Source organism: Ictidomys tridecemlineatus, chromosome 11, assembly GCF_052094955.1.
Source record: "Ictidomys tridecemlineatus isolate mIctTri1 chromosome 11, mIctTri1.hap1, whole genome shotgun sequence".
NCBI lineage: Eukaryota > Metazoa > Chordata > Mammalia > Rodentia > Sciuridae > Ictidomys > Ictidomys tridecemlineatus.
In genome coordinates this window covers 54167347-54186282 of record NC_135487.1, presented here as the reverse complement: position 1 = coordinate 54186282, position 18936 = coordinate 54167347, and the positions used below count along the sequence as shown (strand labels likewise).

Below are 18936 nucleotides of genomic sequence, written 5' to 3'. Positions count from 1 at the left end.
AGAAAACAAAATAATCAACTGAATTTTTCACTTCACAACAACATAAAGAAAATGAAATTATAAACCATGTACTAATGAAATATTTGCAACACATATATAAAGAAAAAAAGTACCTGTTTGAGGGATATAGAAAAAGAAAAAAAATTACCATATAATAAGACAAAGCACTTCATTACAAAGAGAACAAAAATTGAAAAGAAATATTACAAAAGAAAGTGTACAAATTGCTTAAAAGCATATAAAAGAGAATTAACATTACTAGGTCTCAGGAAAATTCAAATTAAAAACAATGAGAGACTATTACATGCCCAATAAATCTGATGAAATTAAACTTACTGAACATTCAAAGTGTTACTAAAATTGTGGAGCAGCTAGAACTTACAAAACTTGTTGCAAAAAGGGTATAAACACTCCAGAAAAGTTTCTTTTTAAAAAATAATTACTTTATTTATTTTTAAATTTTGGTTTGTTATATATGACAACAGAATGCATTACAATTTATATTACACATATGGAATACAATTTTTTTAAAATCTCTGGTTGTACACAAAGTAGAGTCACATCCTTCGTGTCTTCTTACATGTACCTAGGGTAATGATGACCATCACATTCCACCATCTTTCCTGCCCCTATGCCTCTTTCCTTCCCCTCCCTCCTCTTTTCCCCTTTGCCCTATCTAGAGTTCATTTAATCCTCCCATCCCCACCCCTACAGCATATTATGGATCAGCATCCTTAAATCAGAGAAATCATTTGACATTTGGATTTGGGGGATTGACTAATTTCACTTAGCATTATATTCTCCAGCTTCATCCATTTACCTGCAAATGCCATGATTTTATTCTTTTTTATTCTGAATAATATTCCATTGTGTATATATACCACATTTTCTTTAACCATTCATCTACTGAAGGGTATCTAGGTTGGTTCCACAGTTTAGCTATTATGAATTGTGCTGCTATAAACACTGATGTGGCTGTGTCCCTGTAGTATGTTGTGTTTAAGTCCTTTGGGTATAGACTGAGGAGTGGGATAGCTGGGTCAAATGGTGGTTCTATTTTCAGTTATTCAAGGATTATCCATACTACTTTCCATATTAGCTGCACCAATTTGCAGTCCTAACATATGAGTGTGCCTTTTCCCCCACATCCTCTCCAATACTTATTGTTTGTATTCTTAATAGCTGTCATTTTGACTGGAATGAGATGAAATCTTAGAGTAGTTTTGATTTGTATTTTTCTAATTGCTAGAGATGTTGAACATTTTTTCATATATTTGTTGATTGTTTGTATATCTTCTCCTTAGAAGTGTCTGTTCAGGTCCTTGGCCCATTTATTGATTGAGTTATTTGGTTGCTTTTTTTTTCTGGTGTTAAGATTTTTGAGTTCTTTATATAGTCTAGAGATTAGTTCTTTATCTGATTTGCATGTGTTAAGAATTTGTTCCCAATTAGTAGGCTCTCTATTCACCTCACTGATTGTGTCTTTTGCTGAGAAGAAACATTTTAGTTTGAATCCATCCCATTTATTAATTCTTGATATTCTTGCACTATAGGAGTCTTATTAAGGAACTTGGAGCCTAATCCCACATGATGGAGATTTGGGCCTACTTTTTTTTTTTAATAGACACAGTGTCTCTGCAGAAATGTTTCTTAAAACTTAAATTGTAGAAATAAAATAAAGATGAAAAGTTAAGACACAGACCTAATATTCTTAGCATGTATTCAAGGGATGAAAATAATACATAAAGGTTCCTAGAAGTTTTATATAACATTTATTTATTAGAGTTGAAAACTTTAAAATACATCAATGTCCATCAACAGGAAAATGTTGTAAACAGTTGTGGCATATTTGTGCAAAATAATGGAATAGTATCCAACAATGAAAAGACCTATTGATACCTACAACATGGTGAACCTGAAAATCAATGTGCTGAATGAGAGAAGTCAAACCCAAATGAGTGAATGCTGTATGAATCCATTGATGATGAAATTCTGGGAAAAAAAGGGTAGAGTGGAGGGAGAGAGAGATTACAAAAGGATATTAGTAAACTGTTGGAGTGATAAAAATATTAATTTTCTTGATTGTGATGATGGTTTCACTATAAACTTGTGAAGATTCAACAACTTGTACCTGTACATGTGTGCACTTTATTGTATTTTAAATAGATCTCAGCAACTTGGGTGGAAAATCCTCAGTGGTTCCCTATCACCAAAGAGAAAGGTTAAAATCTTAATCACAGGATAGTGTATGATGTATAAGTCAAGCCCCTGCCTCATTCTGGCCTCATCACCAGCCACTTTCCCCATACATTTATGTTTGAGTATGACTAAATTGTATCTTATTCCTTAAAAACTTCCCTTCTTTGCCACTTGTTGGACTCATGCTTTTTCATAGGTTGTCTCCTCTGGAAAGCTCAACCATTTTCCAATTACCTGGAAAACACACACACATAGAAAACTATTCATCTCTCAACACTTAGCTCAGTACCTGTCATATAGTACTTGCTTCCTAAGAAAATGCCCAATAAATTAATGGGCTCAGATGTCTCTTCCTCCATGAAGCCTGCTTTGACTTTCTACACACATTCCCTATTGTTAATCACTCAATAATTCATTCATACTACTTCTACTCCTTGCTTGCTATGGGTCCCAAGCCTGTTTTCTGACTTGGGAACTCCTTGGGGACTGTCATATGCAGAATTTTAAGATGCCCTCGAAATTCTTTTTCTGTGGACACAGAAACTTTCTCCTAGTATTCAAATGCTAATTTAGATGTTGCTATGAAAGAGGTTTTGCAAATATAATTAGGTCCCAATTCGACTAACCTGAAAATAGGGTGATCATTCAAATGGTCCTGACCTAATTATTTGAATTCTTTTAATGCAACGGCTTCTCTCTAGCTGGTCACAAAAGTGGAAGTGATAGATTTGAGCAGGAGAAGAATTTGATATACCACTGGTAGCTTGGAAATGGGGACACCAAATGGCAAGAATTGTAGGAAGCTTCTAGATCTGAGAAGATCCCCTGCCTGACAGCCTGGAAGGAAATTGAGACTTCAGGGCTCCTATCCCTCAGAACTGGATCCAGCCAACTATCTGAGTGAGCTTCTAGGTAGTTGGCTAAGTGAGCTTCCCCACAGTGTCCAGGGAACTCAGCCCAGCTGTCACTTCCATTTCAACTTTGTGTTACTCTGAGCAGGAAGCCACTCACATTTGTGTCAGACTCCTGAACTACGAAATAGTTAGCTAATAAATAGGTGGTGGTTCAAGCCTCCAATTTTGTATTAAATTGTTATATAGCTACATAAAAATAATGTAGGGAAAGAAATTACATTTAGTTTCTCTTTATAATACATGACTCTTTATTAAATTCTCAAGTCTGTTTCTAAAAGAATAGAAAGAAAACTGAGAAAATGAGAGAGGGAAAATGAAGGTAAGAAATGAAAAGAGAAAAAAAAAGAAGAAAAGAGAACATTTAACTTCCAGAATAGTGGCTCTCAACCTTAGCTATAAACTATCATCCTATGAACAGCTTTAAAAACCTCTAGAGCCTGGGTCTTACCTCTGGTAATTCTGACTTAATTACTCTAGGTACGGTTTGGGCATGAGGCTATTTAAAATATCCCCAGGAAGGTGCCAAAAAGATTGAGAAATGTTGCTCTGGTGACTCTTTCATGAGTTGTCGTCCAGGGAACTGTAGCTCTTTTAGTACTTCTGTAGATGAAGGACCCAGTGGAGATTGGCTGGTTCCTCAAGGTCAATTTCTTGATTCCTAGATTTTCCTATTCTACAGTTAGCTCTTTCCAGGATGTTACTGCACCTCACTGCAGGAGACAGTCATTCTCTCCATTCACATGATCCTTAGTTTAGATTTAAATAATAATTCCTAGGTATTTTAATAACTTCTCATCTTCTTTCATATTGTAGCCTTCTTGAACCGTGATGATAACATAGGATTTTTCTCTGCTGGGTTCCCAACTATAATCTATAGAAGTAGCATCAGTAATTTTCTGGATAGAAAAAGTGAATGTCATTTTTTGACTACTGTCCTTACCTATCACCAATAGTGAAAAACTTTACTAAGGTGGTTTTTGTTTAAAAATAAATTAATTTACTTGTTAATCCTTGAAGAAGCACGATATAATAGAAAGCAGACCACACTGGGATTCTAGACTCTAATTCCAGCACTACCTCTTATTAATTGAAGGATATTTGCAGAATAATTAAACACTATTAATGATAGTGCATCATTATGAAGATGAAGGAGTCTGTATTTAGCTTATAGAATTGATATTAGATTCACAATATGATTACATGAAGATTTGTTTATTACAACAGCTTAGATGCAGAATCATCCCTAAGTCTTTGCAAAGAATTGGTTTCTGGATCCTCATGGATACCCAAATGCAAGGATGCTTGAATACCTTATATACAATGTAGCAATATTTGCATATCACCTACATATATCCTTCCAGAGCTTTCATTCACCTTATATTACTTCTAATATCTAATGCAATGTAAATATTATCTAAATAGATGTTATTCATACTGTTTAGAAAAAGGTGACAAGAAAAGGTCTGTACATGTTCAATACGGATGTGACTTTTTTCTGAATATTTTCAACCTGTGGTAGATTGAATCTGCAAGTGCAAGACCTGCAAATGTGAAGGGCTGAATTATAAGTGTGTGTGTGTTTGTGTGTATGTGTGTATACACAACACACACATATATTCAGTTTCAACAAATTCCCTTGAATATCTGTTATCTTGCTGGCACTGCAATGGTAATTTTTTTTTCAAAAAATAAGTGAAATATTTCTGCAAATGCTTTTCTTGGTATGGGCAAGAAGAATAGATGAATAGATGCTCTTTAGCTTGCCAATAAAACCAGGATGTGTAGTTTAGGTTGTGACGAATTACCTTGGGATACCATGAACTTGTAAACAGCAAAGCCTCTTAAATATTATCCTTGAGACCTAGAGAAGGTAATGCCAATATCATGCAACAGGGAATCCTTCATTCTTGTCATGAAAACTAGCAAGGGAAGGTACCAGCGGCTGGAAACCAGTGTTCCTAGAGCATCCACATCCAGTAGTTGCTGAGGCACAGGTAAAAAAGCCTGGTCTGTTTGGCCCAGTTATCAGGTTACCGTGCCAATCAGATGCTCTGGTCTAAAGTGGCTATAAGCCTGGGTAAGGTATTAAGTCAGACCACAGTGTTGCTTTTAGATCAAAGTTTCTCAGGGACAGCTAGGCTGCTCAGTTTCATTCCTTCATTCAGTCCTGCTCCTTGCATCAGGGTTAGCCTTGAGAATCTCCCCATCTGAACATACTATACAATAAACTACATCTGAGAGCCTTCTTCCTAGAGAATCCAAACTTTATCATTTGAAAAGGGGTAGGATTTGGAGGAAGGGAACACAACATAAAGTCAAAACTCTAAAACCTAGTTTTTAGATTTGGTGTCTAAATTTGTGAAATTTCAAATGGTTCTACTGCTTTTTAGTATGCATTGGGAATTTTTGCAGTTCGTCCCCATAAAATGTTTATAAATGTTACTATTATTATCCCCAATCTGGAGATAAGAAAACAGATTTATAAAAGCAACTTTTATTCACACTCATGAGTGAATCCTGGTGTGTCAGAGTCTGAAGGTTGAGCTATCATAGAAGCAGAATTCTTCCCAAGGTGAGAGACTTGGAAAATCTTCCCTAATTCAAGGAAGTAAAACCCTGCCTGGAAACCTGTTATCTCTCTTACAAAAGAAATTGTTGTTTAGCCACAGGGGACTTTGGTAATCACTGGTGCTCAGAGCTCCTGAGATTAGGTAGGACTCTCTTCACTACAGGCTCTGGGAAGGGAGGGCTCCGTTAGTCATGAAGAGGTGATATTTGACAAGGACCCAGGATCTGTGAATTATTTGACAAGCCATATGCCGCTAATTTTGATTCCAAAATAAAATATGTCAAAGGTGCACTCCAGGCAAATGCACATGTCTTATTACCCTGTGGGACACTGGTCTTGCTCGCCATATGGAAACTTCAGAATTACAGAACCATGCCAGTTTGAGGAATGAGAATGACTTTGACTTACACTGGGCAGGTAGATATGAGTGGCCCAGATCAAAAGCAAGATGGTAGTCTGCCTTAGTACCTTACGCAGGACATATCTGTTAGGGTCTGTAAACAAGTCAAGATGGCACCTGGCATTTTGCCAGAGGAAGTGGTTTGTGAAGTAACGCCAGCGAGCCATTAAGTGTGGAGATTCCTTATTGGTGGACTGCTGTATCTAGTTTATGTTAATTAAGATAAGCTGTGTGGAATATATATATACCCCTCCTGTCCTACAATAAACGGCTCCCACTCCTGCTGTATCAATCTACACAAGTTCCTCATCACCCCCCGGTTATTTTGCTGCAGCCGGACTGCAGAATATATCCAAATCTTGGCTTTATAAATTTTACCACTCCAGTCATGAAAAAAGACCATGGAAGACACAGATCCAAAGAAACCTACAACCCAGACCAGCTGGCCAACCCCCTACCTTTCCCTCACACCTTAGCTAACAGTGTAAACTGAGCTCCATTCATATTTTTCTATATTGGCTACACAGTTGGAAGGCACTGTTTCATCATATTTCCATGTGAATCAAGGGGAGGTAACAGAAAGAAACAATTCATGGAGATGAGATTCTGCCACCTCCAAAAAGAGATTCGCACAGCACAGAAAATGTTTAACCCCTCTGTTTGGCTCAGTGACCCAAGAATGAAGAAATGAAAAGAAAAAAAATGGAATTTCTCTCATTGGCATTCCTGCTTAGGAGAGAAGAAAGAGTGGTGCTCCAATAGGATCAGGAAGATGGTACCCCACAGGGGACAGAGACATAAGATATACCTCTGGGAAGTGATTAGAAACAGACAACCTTACATTTAGCAAAAAAAGGAGGTCTGAGTTGACTTCAGGACTGTCTGTGTTTCTACCTTCATACTCCTCTTCCTTCTCTCCACCTCCCTTCTCCCTCTTCCTTTATTCTCACCCCCTTACTCTCTTGTTTCCTCACTTTCTTCTCTTCCTTTTCTTCTTTCTTGCCTTAACCCAGTTCTTTCCTTCCAAAAGTATAACTTAATATATCTGAGGAGGAATATTTTGTAGAAGATAAGACTGGAGTTAGAGTAAGAAGAAAACTTGCTGCGCGTATTGAACGTGAGGGCCAGGATAAATAACATTCTGGCTTGCCTCAGTTTCCTTATCTGAAAAATGCAGGATAATTTTGGCAGCTACCTCCATAGGTTTCTTGGAGCGTTGAATAAGAGAATATACATAATTTTGTATAGTTCCTGGTTGAGAAAAAAATCATTTCAGGTTAGTATCTATTACCTTTATTTTGAATACTGAAAGTGGCAGCAGTGGTCTTATTCTGTCACTGGACTAGGTATTGATGATAGTGGACTGGTTCTAATATACCAATAATGCAAGAGGGAAACATAGAAACCGCCACATGAGGTTTCTTTCTTGGTCTTCTCAGGTCTCAGACAACATCACTGCCTCCCTGGGAAAAATTAGTTATTTTATGATTCAGCAATGATTCTTAACCTTGCAAGTCAGCAAAACCCACAGTGCTTTAAAACCCCCTTCCTTGGGTCTGTGATTGCTTACCCCTCCCTCCTGGGAATCTGATTCCATTTCTGGGGTGGATGGAGACATTGTTATTTTTTTTTTAAAGAGAGAGAGAGAGAGAGAGAGAGAGAGAGAGAGAGAGAGAGAGAGAGAATTTTTTAATATTTATTTTTAGTTTTCGGCAGACACAACATCTTTGTTTTTATGTGGTGCTGAGGATTGAACCCGGGCCGCACACATGCCAGTCGAGCATGCTACCGCTTGAGCCACATCCCCGACATTGTTATTTTTAACAATCTCCACAAGTGGTTACAATGCAGACTTATAAATGTGCTGCCAGGAGTTGACCAAACCAGTGTGGGTAATGACTAAATGTCTTTGGAGGCAAATCTTCTTTGAGAAGAAGCAGTTTTTTTTTTCTGTTGCTCTGTCTGTAAGTTCTTTGGCCAGGAGGTATTGCAATACCATGGGCTTTGATACCAAAAGATGGGGATTTTTTTTTTCCAACTCTTAAACCTTCTCATTTCTTTCCTGTGCATCTGTGAAATACCAATAAGAATAGAATGTATATCATAAGATCTTTATAAAGAACAAACAGTTATGCAAAGTGACCCTAGAAAAGTAGGCAGAGTTTTATACATCTAGGGTCTTTCAGACTAGAAATGCATTTGGATTTTATATTTTTTATTATTTCTATTCTCAGAAAACTATGCATGAAAAATCAGGGACTCTAGCTGAAGGAAGGTTGTTATGGTTTATATATGAGGGCTCACCAATAGCTCTTGTATAAGACAATGCAAGAAAACTTAGAGGTGAAATGGTTAGATTATGAGAGCCTTAATCTAATCAGTGCAGTAATCTCCTGATGAGAATTAACTGGGTGGTAATTGTAGGTAGGTAGGGTGCGGCTGGAGAAAGTGGGTCTATGAGTCCTGCCCTTGGGTTTTATATTTTGCCGCAAGGAAGTGGAACACACTCTCTCTCCCTGCTTCCTGGTGAAGTACCCAGCTGCTTTTCCTGGGCCACACACTTCCACTATGATGTTCTGCCTCACCTCAGGCCCCGAGGAATTCAGTCAGCTGTTTATGAACTGAGACCTCTGAAACCGTGAGCTCCCAAATAAACTTTTCCTCCTTAAAATTGTTCTGGTCAGGTCTTTTGGTCACAGCAGTAAAAAATAATAATAATAATAATAATTAATTAATTAAAATAAAATTTTAAAAACCTGATTAAAACATAGAATTAAACATGTTTACACCAAAGGAGTAAAGTGGCATTTACAGTAATGAAACAATTCCCTCCAACTCTTTGACAAGATACAGAAGTGAAGATTGTACTTTAAAAAATCCCAGGTACATGTCTTTAAAATTTGTTGACTGTAGGAGTAACTTAAATATGAAAGTAGGGCATAGCAGCTCTCATCTAGCCTACAATATATTACCCCCTCCAATACCCCTACACATACTGCCAACCACCTTTGTTTGGCACATTCCCATGGTAACTGCCATACTATTTAACTCATGGATTGTATGGTTAATTTAGTGATATAACATTTTCCATGTGGGTTAAACTAGACACAAAAAAGGTTCAATAGCTTAGTCATGAAGGATAAAATTTCATGGAATTTTCAATAGTTTCCCTCAACCATGTTGCTTCATAATTTTAAAATAGATTTATTGCTGAAAATCAAGAGTTTAGCTCAGAATGGTACTTGAAATGTACTTGTCTCCTAAGGGAATTTTTTTTCCCCAAAAACAGCAGTCTAGCTGTAGGCATATTTTCACCTCTTACAGAGGAGTGATGGGATACAGCCAGAGGCCTGGCAGAAGTGTCAGGATTGCAAATGTGGAGCTGAATCCAATGCTAATGAAATATGGATGTGGAAGAATTTGAAAGCATTTACCAAATGATGCTAATAAGACTAGGTATTTCAAAATCACCTGGGATAACTTTGAAAAAGTACAGGTTTCCAAAGGCTCATCTCCTGCCCATTACAAAGATTCTGATTCCATTGGCCAGGGGAGAGGTTTGGAAATCTATATCATTTTTAAAGCTTCCTGGGCTATTCTAGTCTTCTCTGCTTTCATAATCACCTCCTTTTAGCAGTGCATACCATAATATGGTCTCCAAACTATTTGCATAGGATTAATCAGAGAAATTCCTGAAATTTCAGATTCTGAGGTCCTATTTCTGTCCTAACAGAGCACAAAGAAGGGTTATATCATCTAAGACATGAATTTTTGAGAAATATTCCCTAGTCAGTCTTATAAAATGGAGAAATTTTGCTATATAGCTGGATTAATTAAATACTATTTTTAGAAGTAAGCAGTAGAAAAACCCTGAAAAATTAGATGACTTGACCAAAGACACACAGTTATTCAGTGACAGTGTGTAGTCCTTCTCGAATGTTATGGGAAGGTGAATCATCTGTGCTCAGAAACATTTGATGAGCTTGTATATAACTGGTTGCAGTTAGATGTGAGAATTAGGAAGGAACCAACTAGATGGAAATCTACTGAAAAAGAATTTTTTTAAAAAAATGTTTAATAGATTTTTTAAAAAAATAAATGACAATGAATGTATTACAATTCTTATTATATAGAGAGAGCACAATTTTTCATATCTCTGGTATATTCACACCACTTTCTGTCTTTATACCTGTACTTTGGATAATAGTGGTCACCACATTTCACTGTCATTAATTACCCATGCCCCCTCTCTTACCCTCCAACCCCTCTGCCCTATCTAGAGTTCATCTATTCCTCCCATGCTCCACCCCCCACTATGAATCAGCCTCCTTATATCCAAGAAAATATAATTTGTTTTTGGGGATTGGCTAACTTCACTTAGCATTCTCTTCTCTAACTCCATCTATTTACCAGAAAATGCCATGATTTTATTCTCTTTTATTGCTGGGTAATATTCCATTGTGTTTACATGTCACATTTTTTTTATCCATTCATCTATTGAAGAGCAATAGATTGATCCCATGGTTTAACTATTGTGAATTGTGCTGCTATAAACATTGATGTGGCTGTGTCCCTGTAGTATGTTGTACCTTGCTCTTGGATAGGCAGAATTAATATTATCAAAATGACCATACTTCCAAAAACACTCTACAGATTTAATGTAATTCTGATCAAAATTCCAAAGATATTCCTCATAGAAATAGAAAAAGCAATCATGAAATTCATCTGGAAGAATAAGAGACCCAGAATAGCTAAAGCAATCATAACCCAGAAGAGTGAAGCAGGTGGCATCACTATACCAGAACTTAAACTATTCTACAGAGCAATAGTAACAAAAACAGCATAGTATTGGCAACAAAACAGACTGGTAGACCAATGGTACAGAACAGAGGACAAAGAGACTAACACACAAAATTACAATTATCTTATATTAGATAAAGGTGCTAAGAACATGCACTGGAGAAAAGACAGCCTCTTCAACAAATGGTGCTGGGAAAACTGGAAACACATATGCAGCAAAATGAAATTAAACCCCTATCTGTCACCATGCACAAAACTCAACTCAAAATAGATCAAGGAGTTAGGAATACAACCAGAGACCCTGCATCTAATAGAAGTAAAAGTAGGCCTTAATCTCCATCATGTGGGATTAGGCCCCAACTTCCTTAATAAGACTCCTGTGGCACAAGAATTAAAATCAAGAATCAATTTATAAATGGAATGGACTCAAACTAAAAAAGCTATTTCTCACAAAACAAACAATCTGAGAGGTTAATAGAGAGGCTCTTGGGAGCAAATCTTTACCACTCACACATCAGATAGACCACTTATCACTAGGGTATATAAAGAATTCAAAAGCTAAGCAAAAAAAAAAAAAAAAAACTCAATCAATAAATGGGCCAAGGACCTGAAAAGACACTTCTCAGAAGATGATGTACAATTAATCAAGAAATACATGAAAAAAGTGTTCATCATCACTAGCAATTAGAGAAATGCAAATCAAAACTACTCTAAGATTTCATCTCACTTCAGTCAGAATGGCAGCTATTATGAAGACAAACAATAATAAGTGTTGGCGAGGATGTGGGGGAAAAAGGTCCTCTCATACACTGCTGGTGGGACTGCAAATTGGTGCAACCAACATGGAAAGCATATGGAGATTTCTTGGAAAATTGGGAATGGAACCACCATTTGACCCAGCTGTCCCTCTCCTCCATCTACACTCAAAGGACTTAAAAACAGCATTAGAATTCTTATTACACATATACAGCACAATTTTTCATATCTCTGGTTATATATAAAATATGTTCACACCAATTCATGTCTTTATACATGTACTTTGAATAATGATATCTATCACATTCCACCATCCTTGCTAACCCCCTACCCTCCCTTTCCTCTCCCACCCCTCTGCCTTATCTAGAGTTCATCTATTCCTCCCATGCTCCCCCTACCTACCCTTCTATGAATCAGCCTCCTTATATCAGAAAACATTCAGCATTTGATTTTTGGGGATTGGCTAACTTAGCATTATCTTCTCCAAATGCATCCATTTACCTGCCAATGTCATGATTTTATTCTCTTTTATTGCTGAGTAAGTTTCCATGGTGTATATATGCTACATTTTTTTATCCCTTCCTCCATTGAAGGGCATTTAGGTTGGTGCCACAGTTTAGCTATTGTGAATTGTGCTGCTATAAACATTGATGTGGCTCTGTCCCTGTAATATGCTGTTTTTTAGTCCTTTAAGTAAAGACTGAGAAGAAGGATAGCTGGGTCAAATGGTGGTTCCATTCTCAGTTTTTCAAGGAATCTCCACTTACCATATTGGCTGCACCAATTTGCAGTCCCACCAGCAGTGTATGACTGTACCTTTTTCCCCACATCCTCACCATCACTTATTATTGTTTGTATGCATAATAGCTGCCATTATGACTGGAGTGAGATGAAATCTTAGAGTAGTTTTGATTTGCATTTCTCTAATTGCTAGTGATGATGAACATTTTTTTTTCATGTATTTGTTGGTTGATTGTACATCATCTTCTGAGAAGTGTCTTTTCAGGTCCTTGGCCCATTTATTCACTGAATTATTTGGGGTTTTTTTTTTTGTGCTTAGCTTTTTGAGTTCTTTATATACCCTAGTGATAAGTGGTCTATCTGATGTATGAGTGGTAAACATGTGCTCCCAAGATGTAGCCTCTCTATTCACCTCACAGATTGTTTGTTTTGCTGAGAAGAAGCTTTTTAATTTGAGTCCATCCCATTTATAAATTGATTCTTGATTTTAATTCTTGTGCCACAGGAGTCTTATTAAGGAAGTTGGGGCCTAATCCCACATGATGGAGATTAGAGCCTACTTTTTCTTCTAATAGATGCAGTGTCTCTGGTTTAATTCCTGGATCCACTTTGAGTTGAGTTTTGTGCATGGTGACAGATAGGGGTTTAATGTCATTTTGGTGCATATGTGTTTCCAGTTTTCCCAGCACCATTTGTTGAAGAGGCTACCTTTTCTCCAGTGCATGTTCTTGGCACCTTTATCTAATATAAGATAATTGTAGTTTTGTGGGTTAGTCTCTGTATCCTCTATTCTGTACCATTGGTCTACCAGTCTGTTTTGGTGCCAATACCATGCTGTTTTTGTTTAGGCACAACATCATGAGATGGACACAAACTCAAGTCAGTGTGAAATTAACTATAGTTGTAATTCTGAAAAGTAATTTTTGTAGTACGAATAAGTATGCCCCAAATTCACATTTTGAAATCCTATCCTACAAGGTGGCTGTACTAAAACATGGGAGGTGACCAGGTCTTCCAAGAAGAACATTGATGATTGGAATTAGTGCCCTATAGAAGAGGTACAAGAGAATCCATCACCTTCCCACCACATGAGAGTACAGAAGGTGTTATTTCTATGAGCCAAATCCACCAGAGCCTTGACCTTGAAATCCCAGTCTGCAGAACTGTGATGAATCCATATTGTCCACAAGCTCATCAGTTCATGGTAGTTTGTTATAGCAAAAGTGGAACAAGACAGTTATCCTAAAGGATTACTGATGATAAAGATGATCAGTGAGAGCTGGGTCAGGCCTAGAAGGCGTCTTTGAGGAAGTAAAACCTGAGCTCAGTTTTTGGATAAGCACAAAAATGAGAATAATAGCATAGTCTACGTGTGGGGAGTGCCTGAACAAACTGATATAGACCACAATAGAAATCAGGATGAAAATTTGAGATAACTTTAACACTTTCACAATTATTCACCCAAGAGTATTTGTTCATCTTCTTTCTTTCCTCACCTGTAAAATGAAAGCATCGACTGATATCATGTATGAATATGTGTCACAAAAAGCTAAGTCCCTGAATGAGACATCAATAAGTGATGGGCCTACCCTCCTCTTCTTCAAGGTGACGAAGGCAGTCACACATAATGCAAACTGTTCTTATTTTTTCCTCAGGAATAAGATGGCCTACTATGATCATTATCACCCTTCCCAAATGTCCTTGAAAAGGTCAGAGGAAACTATTACTTTTTTTAGACTTTTATAATGTGACTATGTGTCAGGGTTCCTAAATTAGCATCTTCAAAACTTAGATTTGGCTTCTTAAGCAATTCCTTCAAGACTGAAATGTAAATGCTAAGGTGTTGCCAGAACAGTACAGTACTAAAAAATGTTTACAGGATGTACATGTCAAACACACACACACACACACACACACACACACACACACACACACAGACAGACATGTATCACTTAATGACAGAGGGACAGTCTGGAAAGCCTGACCTTAGGCTATGTGTCCTTTTGTCACTTTGCCAATAGCACAGAGTGCACTTACACAAACCTGGATGGTCTAGTCCAATCATTCAATATTGCCTCTGATACAACCAAAACACACAAAAACACAGTAAACACAAGGTGCTGAGGCTGTTGCTGGAGTCGGCATGCTCTTGTACAGTAAACATACTTTTTAAAAATATTGTTATTTTATTTTTATGTGGTGCTGAGGATTGAACCTAGTGCCTCACGCATGCTAGATGAGCAGTCTACCACTGAGCCACAACCCCAGCCCCAATATCTGTGTAAAAGGAGTGTACTCTAAAATAACAAAGTACAATATAGTAAATGCATATATAATCATATACATATAATAATATATTAATATAATAATAGTTCTTTATTATCATGAGTAAGTATTATGTATTATACATAACTTTACATACTATATTTTCATATAATTGACAGTATCATCACAAACACGTAAGTAATGTATTGCTTAATGTCAACTTTGTTGCAAACTTAGGGACTGCTCTCATATATATGATCCTCCATTGACTATAAAATTATTATGCAGCACATATTTGTATGTATTGTACTTGAAGCTTAGGGAAGTCAAGTGCCATGATTAAGAATGCATTGCCAGAATATGTTTGAATATGTATATAAATTTTATATGTAATTAAATATAATTGAATATATTTTTTTAAATCTAAATATATTAAACATATTTAATTATTAAAATGCATTTATATGAAGTTACATTAAGTAATGTTTTGCTATGGATATAGAAAACTTCTGGATCTTTGACATTTTCTTGTGCCTACAGGATTCTCTCAACTACCTCACATATTTGTTTGGTTTAGGTTTTACTACCAATTTCCTCACTAGTAAGAAGAGACTGAGATCTACAAATCAGTAACAAGTCAGATATTGGCATGGCCTCACGGGGCATCTGGTGGGATCAAATCACTTTAGACTCCCGAAGCAGCAGATGTAATGAAAAGTGCAAGGGCTCTGTCATCAGATAGAACTTGGCTTGAAACGAAGTTTGGCTAAAGGTCCTTGCAGTGTAACATCATTGATGGTACTTATGTTAGTAAGCTTTCCATTGCTGTAACAAATTATCTGAGATAATCAACTTACAAAGAGAAAAAAGTTTATTTTGGCTCCTGGGTTTGAAGTTTCCTTTCCTGGTCACTTGACCCTGTTGCCTTTAGGTCTGTGGTGAGGAGGGACATCATGGCAGGGAGTACATGGTAAAGCAAGCTGCTCACCATAGGATGGTCAAGGAAGAATAAAGACAGGAAGAGGCAAAGGCCCCAATATCCCTTTCAAGGCATGCCCCCAAATAACTGGAAAGACTCCAATTAGGCTTAATGGTTTCATCACCTTCCTGTAGTGCCCTTGACTGGGAATAAGCCTTTGGGGGACACTTATTCACACCACAGCAATATTCACCTCCCTAAGCTCCGATGCAATATGTGTAAGAAAAGGGAGACCATGCATGTGCTATAAGCTTTGTTACAGAAATAAGTCCCATGCAACACGATTCTACAATGGTGCTCAATAAATCAGACAAAGAGATGTAGAAAAGGGGAAGAGATAGAAAAGACAGAGAAAGAGAAAGAACAAGGCACTTTGGGGACCTTCAGGAATGTGAAAGACAGCAGAGATTAAGAAGCCTGTAGACACTAGCATTGCATCCAGCAGCTCATGGCAGTTAGACAAGGCTAGTCCAGCCTAAGAGACAACAGATCTCAAGATGCTTTTCCCAGAGCCCCAGTACTTTAGTGCTTTATCTAGGCCACCGTCTTCCAACACCATGGTAACATGTATCACGAAACAGATGGGGAAAGAGGTTGTTGATGCTTATCCAGAGGGGTGGGAGTGTCGTCTCCTTAGCTACTCCACGATCCATAGCATCAACAATGATGTTCCCAGCTGGAGACTTAAAGGTCCCAAACTAGTTTAGCTTCATGCATCAACAGGGAAGTGCATCTTTCTCCCATGCTACATTCTTGTCCATGAAATGCTATCACTGGCCACAGGAAAACATGCGTTAGCGAAGGTAATTCTAAGAGATAAGGGGGAACTGAGGGACAAAGAAAAAGGGGTCAGCAGTGGTGGTTGGTGGTGGGGGGTGGTAATGAGAAATTCATCTACGGCTTTTCACAGCTATTCTGTTTCAGGAGATGATATTCGCCAATGTGCGTGAGGCTGAGGACTTGAATTCAAACATTTTCTGTCTCTTTATATTCCAATTCAGTGAGCATAGTTAAACTAATATTTAAGTATCATCATTTGTCCTCTGCCACTTAAGTTCATTAATATTCCTCAAGGTAAGAATTAAGAAGAATAAAAGATGCGTAGTTCCTGGAACAGCTGAAGCAAATTCTCTACATTCCTCTCTTCCCTTTCTAATACCTCAGACTGGAAACTTGGGCCTAGAAGGCTGAATTCACTCCCCAGCAATTTGAGTCATTCTTAGCAAAATAGCCTTCAGCCTTTCATTCAAAAGGTATGGATAAAACATTAAAGCCTTCTAATTAGAAAATAGTAAATTCTAATAAATGATGAACAACATTTTTATAGAATTTAATTATAAAAATTTAGCTTTTACCTTATAAAACATTTTTCTTTTTCTTTTTTTTCTCTTTCTGGAGTGTCTCTGAAAGCAACTTGCCCTCATCGGAGGCCACAGGAAGACATGCCCATGGGACCAAAGAGCAGATCACTGTGGCCTTTTGGAGTTGTTTCTTCAAGCAAAGATAGATTTTTTCATATCATTCTCTTTCAAGGGTTGCAGGAGAGAATCACCTAGAAAAGTTATAGACACGGTTTTCTTTAAAGGATCTATTTTTAAGCTATAGATGCTCAGGGCAGGGATCTCAGCATCCTGGTCTCCAGCATGAAGCCTCAGGTGCACCCGCTGATTCCTTCCTCCACTGCCCCCAGACTCCTCACATCCCACAAGGCATCTCGAGGGGGGGCACATACATGGTAGGATGGAAGAAGGTAGATTTCCATTCAGAACAGCCCCCTCAGATGATGAATTTGTACCCTGAAGAGTGAGCATTGCCCTCCTCTGTTGCTCAGAGCTGAGTAACGCATAGGAGCTGGCAGGCTGCAAGAACGCTCTGCATGGTGTGGGCTGCATCGTAGACAAACCCGCTCAAGTCCTGACGATTGAGCATGGAAATTTATGTATTATCTTTCAGCATGCCCACTTATCTGCCTAAGAGAATTTCCTTTTGAAAGCATACAAATAGAGTTAGTAGAGTCGGGGACGGAGTCTGTTCTTTAAGCATTGAGCTCTCTTTTATCCTGATGATACAGTTTCCTCTTGTTGAAAAAGCTACATTTAAGTGGTGGAATTTCAGATAAATCCTTGGAATGAAGTTACTGCTAAAACCATTCAGGTAACCTGACTATAAAAATTACAGAAATTTCCTTCTTGTTATGAGAGGGAAAATGAAAGGACAAACTAATTGAAAAGCATCTTACTTCTGATCTTAAGTTTAAGTCTTGCTTTCTCAGCTTGCTTGCTGACTTGAGGTCAGTCACTTAACCTCTCTGGGCCTGATTCCCAGTCCATAAAATAAAGACCTTAAAGGGTTGATTGGTAAGGTCTTTTCCTGATGAGAGATTTCACAACACTATACTCTACTTGCTTACATCCCTTCACCCCTACTATTTCTCCAGCATCTTACAGGAGCAACAACAGTGCCTGACTCTGTCATTCTGCTTCACTGCATTATTTTATTTCTTTCTTACAATATATTTATTAACTAGATAGAGTTAGAATGAACACATAGCAGATTAAAAATGTGGAGTTTTAGACATACTAAGCAATTTTTTCCATGTCATATGACCAGAAAGAGACAAGCTTAGCTCTGAACCTATCCATTTATCTTCAAGACCTGTGCCCTTAGTTTCTATGCTACACCATCTGGATTTTCAATAGTCAGTTCATGATGTCTTTCTCTGGGACCCTCTTTGTAATGGACTGCCTCAACTGTGTAGATGTGGTTCTGTGGGCTAAACAAAAGAAATGATACCAAGAACAGATACAACTCACCTGTTGTGAACAAGCCTTCAAAGGATCTATCAGGAGTATAATGATTCCCCAGACTGAAAATGTGGTAAAAGCATGAAATTTCTATCATCCATCTATTTGTTTGTCTATCCATCCACCTCTCTATATCCCCTTGCCATAGAGGTATCTGCAATATCTGCAGGACTAAGTTATGACCATTGATTTTTGATTTAGCAAATATTCTGTTTTCAGTGTATTGGCTAGGCAGCTAGTCTGTTTAGCAAATGAATTAATGTTTGAATTCCCAGAATAGACACAAATCCAACCATCTGAGAAAAAAAAAAAAACTTGACTTTTGTGAAAAGACCCACATTTGTTTTTAAGTCAAAGGCTCTTCCATGTAAAAACAACTCCAGAAATATTTAAGGTTCCAAAGTTTTAAAAAATATTTTTGAAAACAAAACAGATTTTTCTTCACAATCAGAGGAGAGATACAGATTAAATTTGGTTTAACTGTGATAATTTTCAGTGGAGGAATAAAG

General features: G+C 37.4%; 1 long non-coding RNA gene across 1 annotated transcript in view; it reads right to left on the bottom strand.

Annotated features, from left to right (window-relative positions):
* LOC120890918 (uncharacterized) overlaps positions 1-17512 on the bottom strand; it is a 33637-nt gene extending 16125 nt beyond the window's left edge. Inside the window, exons 1-2 of the long non-coding RNA XR_013427244.1 lie at positions 17356-17512; positions 16979-17175 (exon numbers count right to left, since the gene is read on the bottom strand). This is a non-coding gene — a long non-coding RNA (uncharacterized LOC120890918). The remainder of the gene's footprint in view (positions 1-16978; positions 17176-17355) is intronic.
* Between the last annotated feature and the right edge of the window lie 1424 nt (positions 17513-18936).